Source organism: Eptatretus burgeri, chromosome 8 (assembly GCF_056783735.1).
Source record: "Eptatretus burgeri isolate ZD-2024b chromosome 8, Ebu_testis_v1, whole genome shotgun sequence".
NCBI classification, from domain to species: domain Eukaryota; kingdom Metazoa; phylum Chordata; class Myxini; order Myxiniformes; family Myxinidae; genus Eptatretus; species Eptatretus burgeri.
In genome coordinates, this window is record NC_140968.1 from 63170617 (window position 1) to 63190616 (window position 20000).

A 20000-nucleotide genomic window follows, 5' to 3' on the forward strand; every position below is an offset into this window, starting at 1 on the left:
GAAGCGGCGTTGTGGTTGGTGGTTGATGTTGTGGTTGTGGTGGTAATCATGGCGGTTGGTCCAAAATAAAGATAGCAAAAGAAAAACGGCTATCCTGAAGAGTCGCAGCACGCATAAATGACATGTATTCCCACTAGACAACGGGTTTGGGCCTAACTACACATGTACTTACCGAGATACCTCACCTAAGGGACCTGAATGGTGGTTTGCGAATTTGGTAACCACAACACTACCCCCTCCCCTTTTTACAGACTCGTCCCGAGTCGTCAAATTTTCGTGTGCCATCATGTGTAGTTTTCCCCTAGTACATTTTACCTACGGATCCCTGAGTGCGACATTCATGGTATTCGTGTCCCCAAAATAAATAACCTGAGGGCTGCGTAACTATCTAAACAAACTCACTCACACGGACGACTTAAATAAAATTGCCGGCGCTAGGACAGACATGCCGGGGGCGCACTCATATTTACAGTACATCTTAACCTTAACTTACAAATTTTACACTAAACCATGGCCCAGGATCATTGAACTCTGCAAAAAGAAAGCAGTTAGCAGGGAGCCAGGCTGCCCACATGCAGTCTCTGGCTCAAAACAATGCAGGTGACAGGGAACGTGGCTGGCCGCTCACATGCAGTCCAAGGCCTTCCTTTTTGAACTGAACGCAGTGAACCACAACGGTGCATGGGCTGCACAACGCAGTCTCCGTGCCAGCTCAAGTGGCACACGCAATGAGCACAACGAATGGATGGACACAAACACGGTGCACGGGCCGCCACTGCAGGCCCGTGTTGTAGCTGCCAACAGGGCAGTTCTCGCAGCTTGCAAACTGTTGCCTTGATCCTGGCGCACATGGAAATGAACAGGGGGGGGGCAAAGCAAAAATTGAACGGGGCTGGTGAACCTGGGCAGTGGGCATGGCATGGCAAAGGTGAGCAGGCAAACACAGCCCGCAGAAGAAGGCCGCTGCAGGCAAACACAGCCGGCAGATGAACTGGCCGGCACGGGCCTTGAAGAAAAACAGCCAGCAGATGAACTGGCCGGCACAGGCCTTGCAGCACAGCAGCTGTAGACGATCCAGCCGGCACAGGCCTTGCAGCACAGCAGCTGCAGATGAAGTTGGCCAGCCTTTGCCGTTCCGTGGAGGTTGGTGGAGGGAGTGCGGTGGTGCTGGCCACTTGGAAGGCGGGCTCGGACCTACCTACCTGTCTCCCTCCCACCTATCGCCTTTGCCTGTCACTGTACATACCCACTCCCTTAATTTGTCAAACCCCAATTTAGCCCCAACTTATTTATTATTATTATTATTATTTTTTTTTTTACTTCCCCACTATAAATCGTCCCCTAACCCCCTTTATCGTCCTTGTTCGGCTAACCTATCCTGTCACCTAGCCTACTCCCAACCCCTACGTTCCCTTCCCGGAGGGGAACAAGGGAGAGCTAACGTCCTGTGTCGAGGCCCAACGAAGCCTCAGAATGGCCTCCCCAGAGTTCGGTGATCTTAACACCAAGTGGGTCCAGCGGCCCACAACGACAGCGAGGGGATGGATGGTGCGGAGGGGTACACTTCCTAATCTACCCTATCCATTTAACTGTTAAACTACCCCGGGGCTTTCAACAAGCGCCTCTCGCTTAAACTATTGGTTCTAACAACCCAGATTCCCGTCGCCTGTGTTGGTGTCCTCACAATTTCGGGCCTCGCCCCCCAATTTTCTCTCCGTGCCCTCACACGGTCTCCTGGCTGGGACACGTGGCTCCCTTTGGCAGGCACGACCCTCTGCCGAATCTCCCGCTATGGCACCCCCGGGCACTACACTGCCTCCGAGCCTACCAGCTCCCTAACACCGGGGAGTGCCCCCCATGGCACCTCCCCTGAAACGCACACGTGGCAGGCTGGCTTCCCAGGCCCCTTTCCGAGGGTCACCCGTGCCCACAACACTGCCCACGCGGCTAATGGCGCCCCGGGCCCCCGCACCAAGCAGGCGCACCCGTGCCCACTACGCTATCCCGGCCCCCCACGGGCCCTTAGCCTACCGCGGCCGACTAGCCTGGTGCCCGGGGTACCCACTCAGCGATACTCACCTTTCGCAGCCACGCTCCCAAGCCCGTCAACAGGGCTCCTGCACCCCTCCAAATGGGTCTCGAGCCTACCTTCCCACCAACAACAAAACGACCTCCATTTTTCAATTTGACTAACCCAGCTAACTCACTTTACTCTGACCCCGGGGTCCCTTGGGCGGGAGTCACTCCTCCCCCCAATCACTCATCGCACCATGCATTCCCCATTCGCTCCATACACACAGACCCGCTGGCCTCACTCACTCACCAAGCACATGCCTCCACCTCATAACTCACCAACAACTCTTCAACACACACACCACCGAACTCTGCCATCCTTCTAACTACCTCCCCTAACTAGCTCGTGCTCCCACGTCGTCCCTTAAACTAGTAGCACGTTCCTTTTAACCTACGTAGCTAAACTACGTCCCCTCTACACATTCACTGTCAGTCACTGTCTCCAAATCATCTCATTTTATTTCCCAACCTAAAGCTCACTAAATCCCTCCAACTAATCCATTCCACGGGCCCCATGAGGACTTACCCCTGCCCCATGGAGCCGGTCTAGCTAAGCTAACCCTTCCCCCTAACTAGTTTCCATCCTGTGCCCTAGTAAGGGGGTCTTTCACCCCTTGCCCAGGAATCCTGTGCAACCGAAAGTGAGGCTTGCTTTTTTTTTTTTTTTTACATGCGCAGCACCTGCGCGGCAACTCAGAGCTCGCGCACTTTGCACCTGCCCGTGACGTCATGCAGCTGCACGTGTTCCTCGTCCCTCCTTGGACGGTACCATCCGGCAGAGATACCCCTCCTGCCGGATTCCAACCCCACGTGCAGCCATGGCGTCACCGTGCGCATAAAAAGAAAAAAACACAAGCCCCACGTCTCGAGGGGTTCCCCACGCGAACACATGTGCTTTTCCCGTTGGAGCTTAACACACACGATCGCGTGGAGAACCCGTCCGGTCCAAATCCATTTACCTGCCTAAACTTTGTCCGTCCGCGGGATCGGCAAATCCACCGCGTGCGTTTCCGGACCGGGACTTCACTCTCGCAAGCGAGCACGTGGTGGTCTCGTGCGTTGCACAGCACGGACCGCGTGCTCACTGCTGGGTGAACCCGGCACGGTCCCCGAAACAACTACAGCCGCTACTCGGCTTTCTCTCCTCTGTCGCCGTCTCCGTCTCCATTCCACACACGCATACCTGCGTGTTACGACGCACACAGTCCACACCATTAAACTCACACCGGGAGACGCGGCTGCGTGCTCCCGCATGCCAACCGACATCTCCCTCTCATACCGCTCTCTCACACACACGGTCTCCCTTGCACACTGTGGTGTAGTCATGCCCGCGGGAAGGGGCATGATGATGATGCATGATGGGCGTGATGGTTGGAGGAGTGGCCGTGGGGTTCGGCGAGGGATATGAGGTGTGCACGCCGTCTGAGGCGTGGTAGTAATACTGGAGTCGGCCGGCTCGTGAGTGTACCGCGTACGGAATAAAGGAGAGCCGCGGGCACAGTACGCCCTGGCTCGCACTCGTGCAACACAGCCCGGCTCGACTGTTCCTCCGCTTCGTGTCTGCCTGCTAAGCATCTCCCAACCCAGTACAGTACAGTGGCGACGAGGATCGGCGGATCGACGTGTGTAAGGGCGGCAAATGACCCGTGCGGTTCCAGGCTACGGAGCCAAAGGTCTCGCCGGCGCGAACATGGCAAAGGGTCGGTGCATGGCAAACGTACGCGTGCCCGCCTTCGTCGGAATCTCGCCGGCCACGTCGAGTGGGCAACGTTCGTTCATTTGGTTCATTTTCTTGTTCGTTTTGTCGAGGATACGCGTTTCGGCTCGAACGCGGCGTTGGACGTCGCGCAAGCTCTGGAGAATATCCGAGGTCTCGATGGTCGGGACACAGCAGATGGTCTAGGGGTCATCGCGATAGGCCAGGCACGCACGGCCATGCGCACGATCTGCGGCGCGGGTCGTGGGCGAGCGTGGCAATGCAGTCACTCGGACGGCGGTCTGGGCTCTCGAGGTCGTCTGCGGTGTGTGGGCCGAGGGTCATCGCCCATTGTTACGGTCATAGATGGCGGTGTGCGAGGCGATCCTTCCGTCCCGCGTCGAACCCTGCTTGCGATTGATCCGGAAATGACAAGATCAGTGGCAGGGGGGGGGGGGAAGTGAGCGAGGCACGGATCGGGTGTCGAGTTGAGTCCACTCGTGCTGGCCGCGCATCGCATTCGGCTGTGCCGTGCAAATTCACGGCAGAGGAGCATCCAGCACGGTTCAGAGATCATTTTATTTCTGGTCTGCGAGCAGCCATTGCCATTGTCTGCGAGCAGCCATTGACCGACATCACATTCGACTCGGCGATCGCGACTGTTTCATCTATCGAGCAGACACCGGTGACCGCGCAAGTCCGCGCGATGGCTCAAGTGTCGCAGGGTGCTCGCACGCCTAGCGGTGCGGGACGAGAGCGCGCACACGCAGCACGGCGCACCGGGAGCGAAGGGGCACCGCAGCACGAGCGCACCGGGAGCGATGGGGCACCGCAGCAGGACCCCAGTGACCTGGAGATCAGCCTGCAGCCGGGGCATGATGGTGCCGGCGAGCCGGAGCAGGAGCCGGGCTCGGCGAGCCGGACCCTTTGGGTCGGAACGGGTTCCGGTTCGTGCCTCCAGATGTGCCAGTGCTCTCTTCGAGACCTTCGTCGAATACCGAGGGCGGCGCTGGCGGCGGGGAGCCGCGTCGATGCAGCGGGAGCCACCGTTCGTTGCTGCCTGCGGCGATGAGGTGCGCTCCAGGAGCGGCGAGAGCCATATCAGCTTTCGCGATGAGTTCCCGCGCTTCGTTCGCGATGAGTTCCCGCGCTGTGGCAAGGTTCGTGAGGCAATGCGCATCGGTGTGGTTCAGGCAGCTTCAACAGGTGGCGGTGGGCCCGTGGCGTTAAAGGGAGTCGCGAGTCGCAGCATCAAGTCGACAACCAAGAAGCGGACTCGTGATGTGGGTTGTGGGTTGTTGTTCATAGCATATGTGTTTTTCCCTTGCTCTAGTGATGCAGTTTAACGTTGTTGAAATAAATGCCAGCAGTTCTCATGTAAAAGTGGATGTGGCGGAGATCAGTCAATGGGAGTTGGATTATGGTCAATGTGATGTGGGGGCGAATAAAGAAGGTTTGTTAGCCTCCAGTTGCTCCAGGCCGCAGGTAATTGCTTTGTCATGTGCTGGGATTTTATCAAAAAAGCGCGCTGTACGGAAAAATGAATTTACGATGCTTCGAATGTTATTCCTATTGATTTATAACGAGCTTATGGTTGAAGTGGGGTTTAAATGGAATTACTACTGTCTAACTGCCGTGTGGGTCTCGGAGATCGACTCGGGGCCGGGACTCGTGCGCTGGTCGGCGTTACCCCACCTCTGCTTTCAGCGAAGTCAGACGTGCCTGGCGCCTGGGGCGTGGCTCTCTGGGTGCGCTCAAGGCCGTTTTGGCCATGCGGTGGAATCTTAACTGATTATGGTGCATGAAGGTTGGGGAGTGTTTGTTGCTTCCGGCAAAGGGTGCTGTTCAGCGCCCCCACCAAGGTCGGTTGGGTCTGGCGGTGGCGCCGCGGGTTCCAGACAGCGGGGTCCGGCCTCGAAAGGTTTATCTGTTTCAGGTCTGCCTGGGGCGGGTTTGCTGAGTCGTGCTGCTGTGCTTCTCCAGTAGCTCGCTTCCACGCATTATATGATGTGATGTGCTATTATACTTTGTTATTTTCATTTTATTTCCATGATTATTATACGAAATCCTTCGTGTTCTGCATGCTTCTTATAATACTGATCATTTAATAATCATACTTTTAGGAGGGAGGAGTGTGGTGTAGTCATGCCCGCGGGAAGGGGCATGATGATGATGCATGATGGGCGTGATGGTTGGAGGAGTGGCCGTGGGGTTCGGCGAGGGATATGAGGTGTGCACGCCGTCTGAGGCATGGTAGTAATACTGGAGTCGGCCGGCTCGTGAGTGTACCGCGTACGGAATAAAGGAGAGCCGCGGGCACAGTACGCCCTGGCTCGCACTCGTGCAACACAGCCCGGCTCGACTGTTCCTCCGCTTCGTGTCTGCCTGCTAAGCATCTCCCAACCCAGTACAGTACACACACAGCGACCTTGCACACGGCCGTTCACTCACGCGTGCGGGGGCACTCACCCGCGGTGCCTCACTCGCACTCCGTGCCTCATCCACACACGCGGGGGCACTCAACCGCGGTGCCTCATCCACACTCCGTGCCTCATCCACACACGGCGTGCTGGGAAGCACGTACTCCGGCACCATCGCCACCACACGACTCACACACGGGGTCGCTTCCACACACGGGGACGCACTCACGCCTTGCACCACACACACAGGGACAACCACACTGGGGATTCGTGTCCCCACAAGGGTCTCCGTGGCCTCTATACCCCCCAAGCTCTCCGTGCACCCGTTCGCAGCACTCCTCCCCTCAACCTCGCAAAGCACGACCGAACTCACCTGGTCGTGACTCGCCTCAAGGGGGCATACTCCCTCCCCTCGTTCCTGGAGGAGGCCATCCAGGTGCTCGCACTGGGTCTCTACCCAGTCCGCCAGCTCACCCCCATTATCCTCCACTACCTCCGTGTGTGTGTGTGCGTCACTTACCCCGTCTTCATCGTGTAGTCTTCCCTCTATCGTTCCCATCTCCCGTGTCTCTGCCAACTCTTCACCCTTTACCTCTCTTGTCTCAACTATTATTTCCGTTGTCGTCATTTCGTGTCTCGTCTCACACGTTTTGGTCTCCCCATTTAATTTTTCCCTTTTGGTCACCGTCGATTCCTCTGTCACGACCCTCGCCCAACACGCTCCCCGAATTATTTTTTTACCCGCCTCCACCGCGGGCCTGTCAGCCGTTGCACCCCCTTCCAGCTCGTTTGCTCCTACACGTGGAGTCGCCATTTCTATCTCCCTGGTCACGGCCTTCATGCCCGCCTGCAGGCATCGGCCCATGTTCTGCGTCTCACCCCGCAGCTTTTTCATTTCCTCCTTCATGTTTGCTTCCATTCCGTTTATTTGTTGTGTATTCGCATCCATCGTCGTTTTCACTTCATTCATTTGCTTGTTCATGTCTTTCATTTCGTTTTTCATTTCATTTGTATTTGTATCCATCTTTTCTGTCATTGCCGCCAGCATGGCGCATAACTGGGCCATGTCGGATGCGCTTGAGTGAGCCGTTTCGGCAGGGGTTGGGGAAGGGTTTTGGTGGAGAGGGGGGGGGAGGTGTCATACACCGCGGCCGCTGCCGCACCCATTTCGGGCTCTGGGTTCAGTTGGACGAGTTCATGTTCCTGCACGGGCATTCCATCCTGGGCCATGGACTCTACATTACTACACATATACATTTCTAATACCCCCTGCTCCCGCTCGCCTTGAGACGCCATCTTGCTTCTCATGAAGGGTTAATTTGGAGGGAATCGGGGGTCGCTTCTCTCACCCCTGGACCGATTCCCGTGAATTTAGCCGGAGACAGGAGAGCCCGTTTTCCTGTTCTCCGATACCAGTGCCGCGAGGAGGGCGATGAATTTGTATCGCACGACCTGACACCAGTGTTGCTGGATTCGCGCCCGCCGGCGTGCTGACGGCCACGTAACTCGAATCGCGGCACGTCGCCCACCGGACGGACAATCCAGTCGTGACCCTCTCGGACTAACGCCGGGAACCAGTCACGGGTGGACCTTTCGGTCTCACCGCGATCGAGCCAATCAGCCCCCGCGTGGGATAGGGTTGCTCGCCAAATTCGACCTACCTAAGTACCCACGCGGAGGGTAGACCGGGCGATCGCACCTCGCCGCAGGTCGACTTCGGACACGGGCCACTTAAGCGACCCGTTCCGTACTATCGGGATAACCGAGCGGTGTTATTCGTCGACCTCGACGGTTCGATTAATTATCGGGCGTATTCAGCCCACTACCAACCCTTTACGTGAAGCACGATGAGGATTCAATGAAGGAAATGACGAAGCGAAGCGGGAAACAGTTCAACACAAAGCACATTTATTCGCGACGAACGGAAAGCACACATATTCAATTCCACCAAAAGCACACAGAAAAGAAAAACACAATGCAATTTACACAAAAAGCAAATGCGACAATGCAGATCTAATACCGATTACACGAGCACATGGCAACACTTATACAATTTTACTTCACAGACGGCGCCGACAACACATACCCAAAACCAAGGAAAGAATACCCTCAAGGATGAGGCGGGCCTGAGGCCGAGACCGGGTCGGGCCTACCCGTCTGGTGATGAGACGCGGAGCGGCGATGGTGCCTCAACTCCGCGGGCCTCGCGGGCAGTGTCTGGTAGGGGGTGGGAAAGGGGCCCCCTTGGTCGCACTATCTCAGCGCGGGGGGAAACAGGAGGGGGGTTGCTGATGCTCGGGGTATAGAGGATTTTTATTGTCCCGCGAAAAGCGTCTCCACCTCGGCCAGGTCGCGCTGTCGGCCTCCCTGGGGTGCAGCTCCCTGCACGACGCGAGCACCCCCTCGTCTGCCCTCGCCGCCTCTCCACAGCTCCGTCCCCTCCGCTCCGACTCCAACGCACACGACGACCAGCTCCTTCTTGCCAACTCCACCGCCCGCGAAGTCTTAACTCTCTGTTCCCTCTCGACTCTACTTCTCTACTACTCACTGGACTGACGAACACGGTCGCTTATATAAGCCCCGTGGCTTCGCCTTTGACCCCGTCCCTTCGACCTTTCACCTCGCTCCCCATTGGCCCGAGAAAAAGTGGGCGTGAATGCTTTTTGATCCATAAATTTGCATATATCGATCGCCCTCCAACGCCCTGGAGGCGGGGCCAAATCGCCCCTCGCTCACCGATTGGACGGCAAAAAGTGGGCGTGTGTCGTTTTTGATCCGTTTTTGTAGCACAAAATCCGTGATTTTGTACACGCTGTTCGGCGCGCGCCCTGCACGAGTCCAACACCGGTACCCACAAGCGGCGCAAGAACGGTGGCGATGCGACGGTTGCGAGGTGTGACGTGAAGGTCGTGGCGGTTGTGGTGAAGCGGCGTTGTGGTTGGTGGTTGATGTTGTGGTTGTGGTGGTAATCATGGCGGTTGGTCCAAAATAAAGATAGCAAAAGAAAAACGGCTATCCTGAAGAGTCGCAGCACGCATAAATGACATGTATTCCCACTAGACAACGGGTTTGGGCCTAACTACACATGTACTTACCGAGATACCTCACCTAAGGGACCTGAATGGTGGTTTGCGAATTTGGTAACCACAACAATATATATATATATATATATATATATATATATATATATATATATATATATATATATATCTATATATATTTACCAAGGGATATTCACAAAGTTATACCAAGAAAATACTCACAATCATCCAAAACATTCCAACATTATAAAATACAAAAATTTGATCATTCTTTATTTTAAAAATTTCAATGTTTATGTGTGCCTCTATCATTGTTTAGGATATGTTTTGTTCTTCTTAATCATCATACATACTTCTGTGGAGGAATTTAAAGGTTTGTATGTTGGACCACGTGAGTAGATCTTTTTGAACGCTACATGTTGCACAAATTGAAATCAGCATTATTCTCTTCAGTTTTTTTTTTTGGTCACGATTACCCTGATTTATATAAACTTGAATTATATAAATATATATTTAAATGTATATATATATATATATATATATATATATATATATATATATATATATATATATATATATATATATATATATATATATATATATATATATATATCTATAATTAAATATATATATATAAATATACATAAAATATAAATGTTATATAGAATTATATAATCGTAGTCAAGCTTAACTAAGTTCAATATGGTCACATCTCGCTTATTAATAACGGTACTTGGAATTTGTGTTTTCAAAGTGTGTGCGGCAAAGCTCGAGGGCATTTGTGACGTTGCTTTTGGGCTGGATAAATATTAGCACACAAGGCAGGTGCAATCTGGGCTGCATTGCATATAACCAGGGTCTGGAGTGTGACCAGGAAATCTGGGAAGAAGATCAGACTCTCAGCTTTGTCTCTCAACACGGTGTCACACAGGGCTGTTGAACTCAGCTATAAACGGAACGGGATCGGATCAGCTTCCTTTTGCGACACAATTTCACTTGGTAAGACATCACCTGTTCTGTGATACTTGTAAGGTAAAGAGTGCATAATCAGGATAATCGTGACAGAAACAATTACACAAAATAATGATTATTTCAACATGTGGAACATGTTGCGTTCAAAAAGTTGTATTCACGTGATCCAACACACAAACCTTTAAATTCCTCTTCACAAGTATATATTATTTGTAAGAAAAATATATATCCTTGCTAATGATATATGATATCGGCATACTTAAAATGCAGAGATTAAAAAAATTAAAAACAATTAAATTTTTATATATATATATATATATATATATATATATATATATATATATATATATATATATATATATATATGTATATATACTTTATATCTTCCAATGTTGGCATGTTTTAGACTATTGTGAATATCTCGTTTTATAACTTTTTGAATGTTCATCGGAAATAAACTAAATTTGCTTTTGTATTTTTCCATGTAGTCTTTTGTCTTTGTCCTTTTTTTAATTAATCAATTTCCAACAAATACAGTTTGTATAACTGCCCCCTAAATCATTGTTGTACAATGTACACAAGCATTTCATTGTCTCTAAAATGTGATGCAAAATAAAACACTCCTCACAATAACCTGAGACACCTTTGAAGCTTGGCGGTTTGACGATGACCTCTTCTACATACAAACAAATGAGTTCAGATTTATGTGCATGTTATTTTTTTTAAATCCAGTTCTCAAAACGATTCGATGATGCACACTCACACCGAGGGGACACCTACAGTATAAGACAAGATCACACACTCCCTACCGTTTTTTCTGGCGCTAGCAGTACGAAAGGACTCGAGTATCACTGGTCTTCATGATGACGAGCATACTCCTACTGTGGCTGGTCGGAGCACTGCTCGCGGTGCCTCTGACTCAGGGCCAGCGCGTTTGGAGCGCTGATCAGCACGAGGGTGGATTTGGTGGGATATCGAACAGTCTCACGGTAAGGTAGGGATGCAAATGCTTGTTTAAGGAAGACATTTAGGTAATGTAGTCGTTTATTTATAGATAAACCGTTTTTTTATTTTGGCCTGTTTAGCTTTCTCATGTGAACAAGTGGCTCGTGATGCTCAAAATCCATGTTTAAATCCCATACCTCAAATGTATTAGTCCGTCTACAAATGTCTTTGTTATTCTCATTGGAGTGCACTGATGTCTTCTAATATCTTAGGTCTGCTTGTTATTTAGACACAGGTTCCACTGTGAGCCTTCGGTCAATGTAAATAAATAAATAAATTATGGAGTTCGAAATTCAATGTCCAGGTATAACCAAAATGTCAATGTCCAGGTTTAACCAAAAATGGTACTTGTGTTTGAGTAAAAAACAAACTAACATATCTTGCAAAAACTTTGTTTTGGCAAGATAACAAACTGTAATTGTCCAACTATTCAGAAATTTTGTAACGTACTTTACATTGCATGTTGTAACTAGAAATAAAAGCCCCATGACATGTAAATATTACACATTTATGGGTTAGTTTAGCATTGCACTGGGCAAACCAGATCAGGCTGGCTGGATAGCATAGAGGTGCACACACTCCCCCCTGATGTGTGGAGTCTAGTTTTGAATCCCAGCCCAACTGTAAACTGTCATTCTGGTGTTTCACAGGCAGGGTGATATTTCAATGTGTGTGCCATTCCTCAGATGGATGTTAAATCACATATCTTTTATTCCCTACCATAAAACTTTCTGGAGCATTAATTCTACTTTAGAGTTCTTAGATAGGATTACATGCCTCAATATCAAGTCAGTTGAAGTTTTTGATTTTTCAACTTTATATACAAATTTGGATTTAGTCCTAGTGAGGGATTCACCCTTCAAAGTAGCTGACAAGATTTTTAACTCTTTTAATAAGTTTTTATGTGTCAGGTTTGATATAGCATTCTTTTCTAAAAAATAAATACTCAAGTTTTCATTGTTTTGATAAGCAGAAGTGTAAGGATGCTGTTAATTTTATTTGTTTTAATACTTTTGTGTCTTTTCGTGTGATCATGTTTAAACAGCTAAAGGGTATTCCCATGGGTGGGAATTGCAGTCCCCTACTAGCGGACATTTTTCTTGTTTTTTTTTTTGTGAATTTTCATTCATGCAGAAACATGTTATATAGATGATATTTGTGTGGTTAACTATAATTTTTTGATGGGCAGCTTCACAAAATTTATCCAGATAGCCTGATTGCAAACAGGAGTGGTAATGATTGTTCAGTTGCTGCATATCTGGATGTGTTGGCTAGAGTTGGACAGAATGGTTTTCGTACAAGTGTATATCATAAAGTTGATGATTTCAATTTCGCTGTAGTCTTGTAACTTTTCCAGAAAACAATGTACCAATTAAAATGGGTTACAATGTATTTTCATCTCAGCTACTTAGATGTGCAAGAATTTGTTCAGTAAAGGATGATTTTGTGGAACGTGCTGCGATGTTCTTTTTTTTCCATCATGTTAAATGAAGCATATTTGGCTGATCATTTGATCAGGTCTTGTGAGTGTCTGTAGACTCCATCGTCCCCTTTTATTTAAGTTTGGTTGGTATTCGTGTGAACAAGTTCCTATTGCCTTGCATTTGATGTAATAATAAAATTGAATTAACTATCTCATTAATATTATTAATTTAACATACATATTCATTTATGTATATATTTCTAGATGGTATTAAATAATGGAGGTATTTGAATTAAAAAAATTTTAAATAAAATACTGTACAGTAAAATAGGTATTGAAACAATTTTTTGGTGGTTGCTGGGATATGCAGAACTGCATGTTAAAATCCGTTATTGATGACAGTTTGAATATTTGAATGACAGTTTGAGTCTATGGTTAGATGGAGGTGCTGTCTAATAGAAATGTCTATCAGGTAAAGTGTTTATCACTTAATTTCTTATCATATAAAGTAGTATTTCATTAAAGTTATTCATATGTAGTAATACTTCAAATAAAAGTAATAAACAAATAACTTTGAAGGAGGATATTGCATTGCTGGGTTGACAATGCCTGGTGTCGGCTTAATGGTTAGGGTGGTGGGCTTGGGATCCAAGTACCCTGAGTTCAAGTCCCACCTAGCTATTGAATTAATACCAGGTGGGGTTGACTCAGCCTGTCATCCTTCCGAGGTCGGCAAAATGAGTGCAGGCTTGCTGGCATCCTGTGTTGGAGTGGCGACCCATCCAGGATTGTGCCCAACAGCCAAGGAGACTTCGGCAGCACAAATGCTCTGCACAGAGTCTGGTCCCAATAGATGGATGGATGGATGTGTTGACTGACTGTCTGGGTGCAACTTTGAGGTTGCAGGTCCATTGAGGTTGAGTAATCTACTGATGTGGACCAGTGACCGGGGTTGTGGATCCGCCGTTTGGAGAGGTTCTCGGCTGAAAGGATCGAAACCTCGATTAAAAATGGTTATGATTTGGGAAGTTGGGAAATCAGTTAATTGGTTACAAGTTAAGGTTATAACTTCAAATAAAATAACTGTTGTAAGGACTTACCAGTACATTGTGTGTGTGTGTGTGTGTGTGTGTGTGTGTGTGTGTGTGTGTGTGTGTGTGTGTGTGTGTGTGTGTATCTGTGTGTGTGCGCGCGCGCGCGCGCGCGTATTGTAATGTCTGGCTTCCTTCTTCGGACTGCGGTGCATTAATTGGACTTTATTTTGATTTTGAATATGCCAGCAATAGTTGGTGGACATTAAAAATCCCTCAGTATCCTTCACAAAGAGTTGGCGAGCTATCACTGGCACCCAGGCCAAGTTACAAATTCCTGCCCCAATTTCCTGTGTCAGAGTGGTGACCCATCCAGTATTGTAACACCAGCCAATAAACTGCTTCGCACAACCAACGCTCTGTGTAGATTATGGAGCTTCATCACACTTTCACATGATTATAGAGCACATGATGATGTAATGAGAATTATAGAAGGATAGCTTTGAGGTATGCACACTCGTCATTGAGCTGTCCAGCCTGATTTCAAATATCCATCCAGCGACAAACTGCTACCATCCATTCGATGGAAGTTAAGCCGGAGGACCCATCTACCAGCACCGGCTATTGGTGGATGTTAAATATGCCACTGTGTCTTTTGTTTAAAAAAAAAACTAAGCAAGTTATCTCCAGCACAAATGACAAATTCGTCTTCAAATCATCTTTAGTCGAAGGTTGGCCATAAATGTTCCTCGATAGACCCCACAAGAAGGTAGGAATAATTTGGTTGTAGAATAGTAGTTCTAGTAGTAGTAGTAGTATTGGTAAGATTAGCATTGCGCAAGATAGAAAAATGATTCGGGCTAAATGTAGATTATGTCAGAAATTGTCGGAGGCCATTAAATTGGAACATATATATATATATATATATATATATATATATATATATATATATATATATATATATATATATATATATATATATGTATATATATATATATATATATATATATGTATATATATATATATATATGTATATATATATATATGTATATATATATATATATATGTATATATATATATATATATGTATATATATATATATGTATATATATATATGTATATATATATATATATATGTATATATATATATATATATATATATATATATATATATATATATATATATATATATATATATATATATATATATAGGAAGGGGAAAGATCCCTGACATATCCAACTGTAGATATGGGAGAAAAGAGAGATGACGGAGGATAAACAACGGTGGGAGTTGTAGTTGGGTCTCTCATTATGTCAGAAATAAAACTTGAGACTATAGAAATCTTAAAAGGTGAGATTATGTTGAAGAGTTGTCAGATCAGTCTGGTGAGAAACGTCCAGAATTTTTATTAGAAAAGTCCCAGCAGAGATATGTTTGGATTGCATTTATCTGAGACAAAGTTTTCTACTACTTCCTTCCTGTAGCATTTCCATAAAATAATTCGAGTTTTACATTTTTTTTCAACACAAAGCATTGTTGTGCTGTGACCTTTTTATACAATTAATAATGGTTCCTTTGCTTCTGTAGCAGTGGGAAAGGTCTCTCCGAGACAGCTTGACACGGCTTTCATCACGCAGCAATCGGGAGAAGCCTCACCCAAAGCAGTTTCATGCCCTCATGGGTCGGCGTACCATTGGTGAGGCCACCACCCTGGTCTATACGAACATGTACAGTTTACATAAATACCTTCTTGGACATGCATTCCTTATCTCCACCTATTGGTTAAAAATGGTGTTTAATTTCGTTTGAGCTTTTATCCAACAGGATGATGCTCTGCTTGGTATTGGCTTAATGGTTAGGGATGGTGGGATTGGGATCCGAGGATCCTGAGTTCAAATCCCACTTGGCTGTTGAATTAATACCAGGTGGGGTTGTGCACCCAATTGCTTATATTGTGCACAGAACTGCAATGAATCTGATGCCAGCGACTCTCAATTACTTATAATGTGGCCAGACCTGCCAGTGAACAATTTGAAGACAATGGACAATGAAATGATTGAGATGATACAACGGCTACTATGCTACTACGTACAATGTACTTGGAATAGCAATACCACTGTAATGAAATGACTACTTGTTCTGCCATGATGGACCTCTTTATTCGGTTTATCAGCACAGTGTGTTATCACCAAAACACCACGAGGTGGTGCAAGGGAATACTGCACTCTTTGGAACCAAACAGCATGACATGACCCCTTTGCAATGCATCTGCGACACAGCCGCCCAATCAGCCAATGATGCTTCCCCACAGTCTTGTGCCGCATACAAAAAAGAAGGCCAACTCCCTCTTTTTAAATCAACTTTCTTTATGAGGGGAAAAAATAGATGTACAACATGGCAATGATATTACATTATTCTGAACAAAATATTTGGTGATTCGTCAAATACAGAACTCGAGTAAATAAAATTACACACAGAACAACAATGCAGATGTTATAGCACAAAATTTGATGAGCAGGGGTGGAACACCCTGACTCGTACAAACTGAATGGACGGGCATTATTTTGGCGTTTGAGGTCCAAATTCAGTACTGTGTGTACAGCCTGAAATCACAAGTCCAATCTTTGTACTGGATGATCGTTTCGTCCTGAGCTGTGACATGAGTTAGCATGAACTGGAGTTGTCTAACACAGGTTCCTTTCCACCCAACTGACTAATCTCGTGGTGTGTTTGGATAGTAACGCAAGGTAGAACATTCACTTGACTGTGCATGCTTGAAGGCAAATCAATGGTGGCATACTTCTCACTATCTGTCATTTGAGGAGTGCTGTATTCACTCAGAGATAGTGCTGGTTGCAGGTCAGTTGCCACCAAGTCTTCTCAGATGCAACAACGTATGATTGTGGATTTGGCGTTGGAGTTGCCACAACTTACCTGCTGATCACCAGTTTCTTGGAAGTGATGTTTTCACCCAAAATTGATCACCCGCTGACAATTCAGAATGGGGTTTCTGAGTGGAATGCTGATGATTGTAATTCATCTTTGTCTTTTCCTCACTCTTATGAATGATGGCAGCATCTGGATACTCAGACTGGAGATTTTGAGGTCGGATTGTTAATGTTGGCCTCACGTGTCAACCGATAATTAGCTGCTGGGGTCGAATGATGCAACAATGGAGCTTTAAATGGATCAGTTTGCTTCATTTTGTTTTGAACAATGGCCACTGATCTTTCAGCTGCACCATTAGCCTGGAGGTAATGAGGGCTAACAGTCACATGGTTGAAGTTGTATTCCTCTCTGAATTTCAAAAATCCAGCAGACATGAAAACCATATCATTATCTGAGACAATAGCATCCAGGTTTCCCCATCTCGTGAATATACTCTTGAGTTTGCCGATGAAATGGTATTGCTCATCTGATCAGCCGGGTAATCAATGTCATTTTAATGAGAATAGTAATCAGTCAATGTCATGTGCATTTTGCTCTGAAAATGGAACAGACCTGCAGATACTCTCTCTGTCGGAAGCTCAAACTCCACTGCCATCCCGAATGTGTCCCAATAATGACATCTCTCATCGATTGAACATGCACTTAGCTTTGTTCAGTTTCAGTCAATCGTTTTGTATCGTATCCAGAACGCATCGTAAGTTGATATCATGCTGTTCTGTCGTCTCAACATGCACAAGAATGTCCTCCACTGCGTTGGCACACCTGGGTGATCCTCTAGTAATTCAGACATCTTGTTTTGGAATATTTCTGGTGCAGAAATGATTCTGAACGGAAGTCTATCAAAAGAAAATCTGACAAATGGTGTGATTGAGTGTTTTAAAATGGGATCTGCGACATTAAAATGGGATCTGTGAATTTAACTTTTCAAATCTGTACCCCACGAGTGTTTAATGTCATGAAATCATACTTCTGTTGTCTTCATAAAAACGTGATTGCTGTCTCCATCATTGATTTCATCGATGTACCTCTTCAAGAGATTTTGACATTGTTGAGCCTTCACCAAGATCCATCTGTGCTTTCAACTCGTATTCTCTGGCCATCTGTATTTTAGTATCCAACATTAAGTCTGCCTTGATCTGCAGATACAACTAAAAATGTTTGGCTGCAGAGTCGACTATGAGCTGATCACAGATTGCGCTTCTTCGGGTCATGAAAGTTTCAATGTTCTGCCTTTTCATACTTACGTTGGAAGAAAGTTTTCACAGACTTACCTGGGGCTTGGCAGTAAGTGAAAGACGGCACGCTCATGGATCATGTCATGCTTCTGGGGGGGGGGGGGAGCGAGGGGGTGGAGGGCATTTGATCTCTGGCATCTCGGCAAAACCACAGTGGTTTGTCCCTCATTCATAGACTTTACATTTTATACAAATTTTGACTTCAAATCATACTTCCCAGTAACCTGGTGTTGGCTTGACAGTGAGGTTGGCTTAAGATCTTCGGGTGTTGAATTCAAGTTCCATCAAAAACTGATTAATTAACACCAGGTGGGTTGACTCAGCCTGCCATCCTTCCGAGGTCGGCAAAAGGAGTACCAGCATTCCAGTAACAGGAGGCATTGCATCAGCGGCAGAGCCGCACCCCGAGAAAAATGACGCAGCCAAGCAGCCCCATGCTGTATATGAATAAACAAATAAATAAATACTCCCCAGTAACTGGTGGCGATGGATCCCACTACTAACACCAATTCATGAAAAACTACTTGGACCACCACGATGGATCTCTTTTTTTAATTAATCAGTCTAGCATGGTATCACAAAAACACTGCTAGATGGTGCAAGAGAATAATGCAAACTTTCAAACCAAATACCACGAGAGCCACAGGCTGACTTGAGACCTCTTTGACTGAGGAGGCTGTGACGCAGCATTTTCACTCTTGATAAGGATGTCGATTCTGGGGTTGATGCCTCACTTCTTGTATTGAGACAAATTTTCTAATCCATTGAGACAAATTATCTGCGGTAGCTTTGCTCCACATCTGTTGAATATGACTTGAGTTAGCAGGATGCGAAGTTTGTGTTTCAAAAGAAAAGTTAGCGAGGAAAACATGCCGAATAGTGATAGCAGGCTTGGCCATACAAAATGAAAAGAGACTGTTTTCAGATGAATCAGTCCCTGAATTATTTAATCAGGTGACACCGGTGTGCATTGCCAAACTTACCAAATACATGTCATGCCTTATGGATGTAAATGCATGTGCTGGAGTCCTGTAATAGTATGGAGGACAGATTGATATCGATGATCCAGACTTATGTTCCGGGTTGATTTTTTTTTCTCTCAAATCACGCTTGGAAATAGTTCCCATCATAACTGAACTCTACTGAATATATTGGTGCACACCTTTAGTCATCGAACGCTCTGCTTAATTGCCCTTGTCTGTTTTGCAGGTGGGGATGAACGAGTCTCTGCGTGAGAATGAATGATTTGACATCACACCGATTTCATTGTGTTGCAGTCTATGTTGAACCGTTCAATAAGTGTATTCTATAATTCACTTTGGTGATGTGTGGATGGCATGGTATTTCATTGAAGCAGCCTTTTTCAGTGCAAAAAATTCTCATTCTCAAAATATTTGGGGACATTTTACATACTACATAGCCAATAGAGGTGATGCACCCAGACAAACAAAGTAGGAAAAAAAACATTGGAGGGGTAGAGGGGGAGAAGACAAAAGAGAGTCGGGGGTTATGGAGGAGAAACGGGAATGAAGGAGTGAGCACGCAGCTATCAACGTGGATTTAATCTGGCTAACTGTCTCAACAGCAGGAAGGATATTTGTCGAGAGTAGTCCGGTATTATTGGCTACCTTAAAGAGGGGGGGCAGGGGTAGAAACGGTAAAGGACGAAAGGTTGTTAATTAGGAGAATCGAGTAAGGGCGAGGAGTAAGAGAATGTAAAGATGTATACAGTGGCATGTGGGAGAAAGGGGAGGGCCAGGAGGGTGGGGTGGTGAGGTGTGGCTGTGAAGGTGTGCAAAAATATTATCTGTTTTTCATATGTAATATGTAGATGTCCCTTCTTCTTCTTGTCCAAAATATGTCTGTGCAGTTGTTTTGCAGATTTTGAACGGCTATACCCAATACCTATTGTATGCTTCCTTAAATATATAAATAAATACGTCCATTTCACCATTGGCATTTTCACTCTTTGTTTCCTTTTTTAGAACAAGATGTAAAAATAGAACATATGCACTATTTCAGTTTCCCAATAAAGTTACGGAGGCAGCCACGTGATCATTCCTTTCTTGCTCCCTGATTAGTTGTGACTTGTGATTGATGCTTCCAGGCACAAATGAACCGATATCAGGTAAGGTATTGAAAAAGTGATTATTT

The 20000-nt window shown here is 46.4% G+C and overlaps 1 long non-coding RNA gene across 1 annotated transcript in view; it reads left to right on the top strand.

Moving 5' to 3' along the window:
* LOC147021875 (uncharacterized) overlaps positions 1-19885 on the top strand; it is a 75900-nt gene extending 56015 nt beyond the window's left edge. Inside the window, exons 2-4 of the long non-coding RNA XR_015060976.1 lie at positions 11030-11191; positions 15250-15358; positions 19056-19885. This is a non-coding gene — a long non-coding RNA (uncharacterized LOC147021875). The remainder of the gene's footprint in view (positions 1-11029; positions 11192-15249; positions 15359-19055) is intronic.
* The last annotated feature ends 115 nt before the right edge of the window (positions 19886-20000 follow it).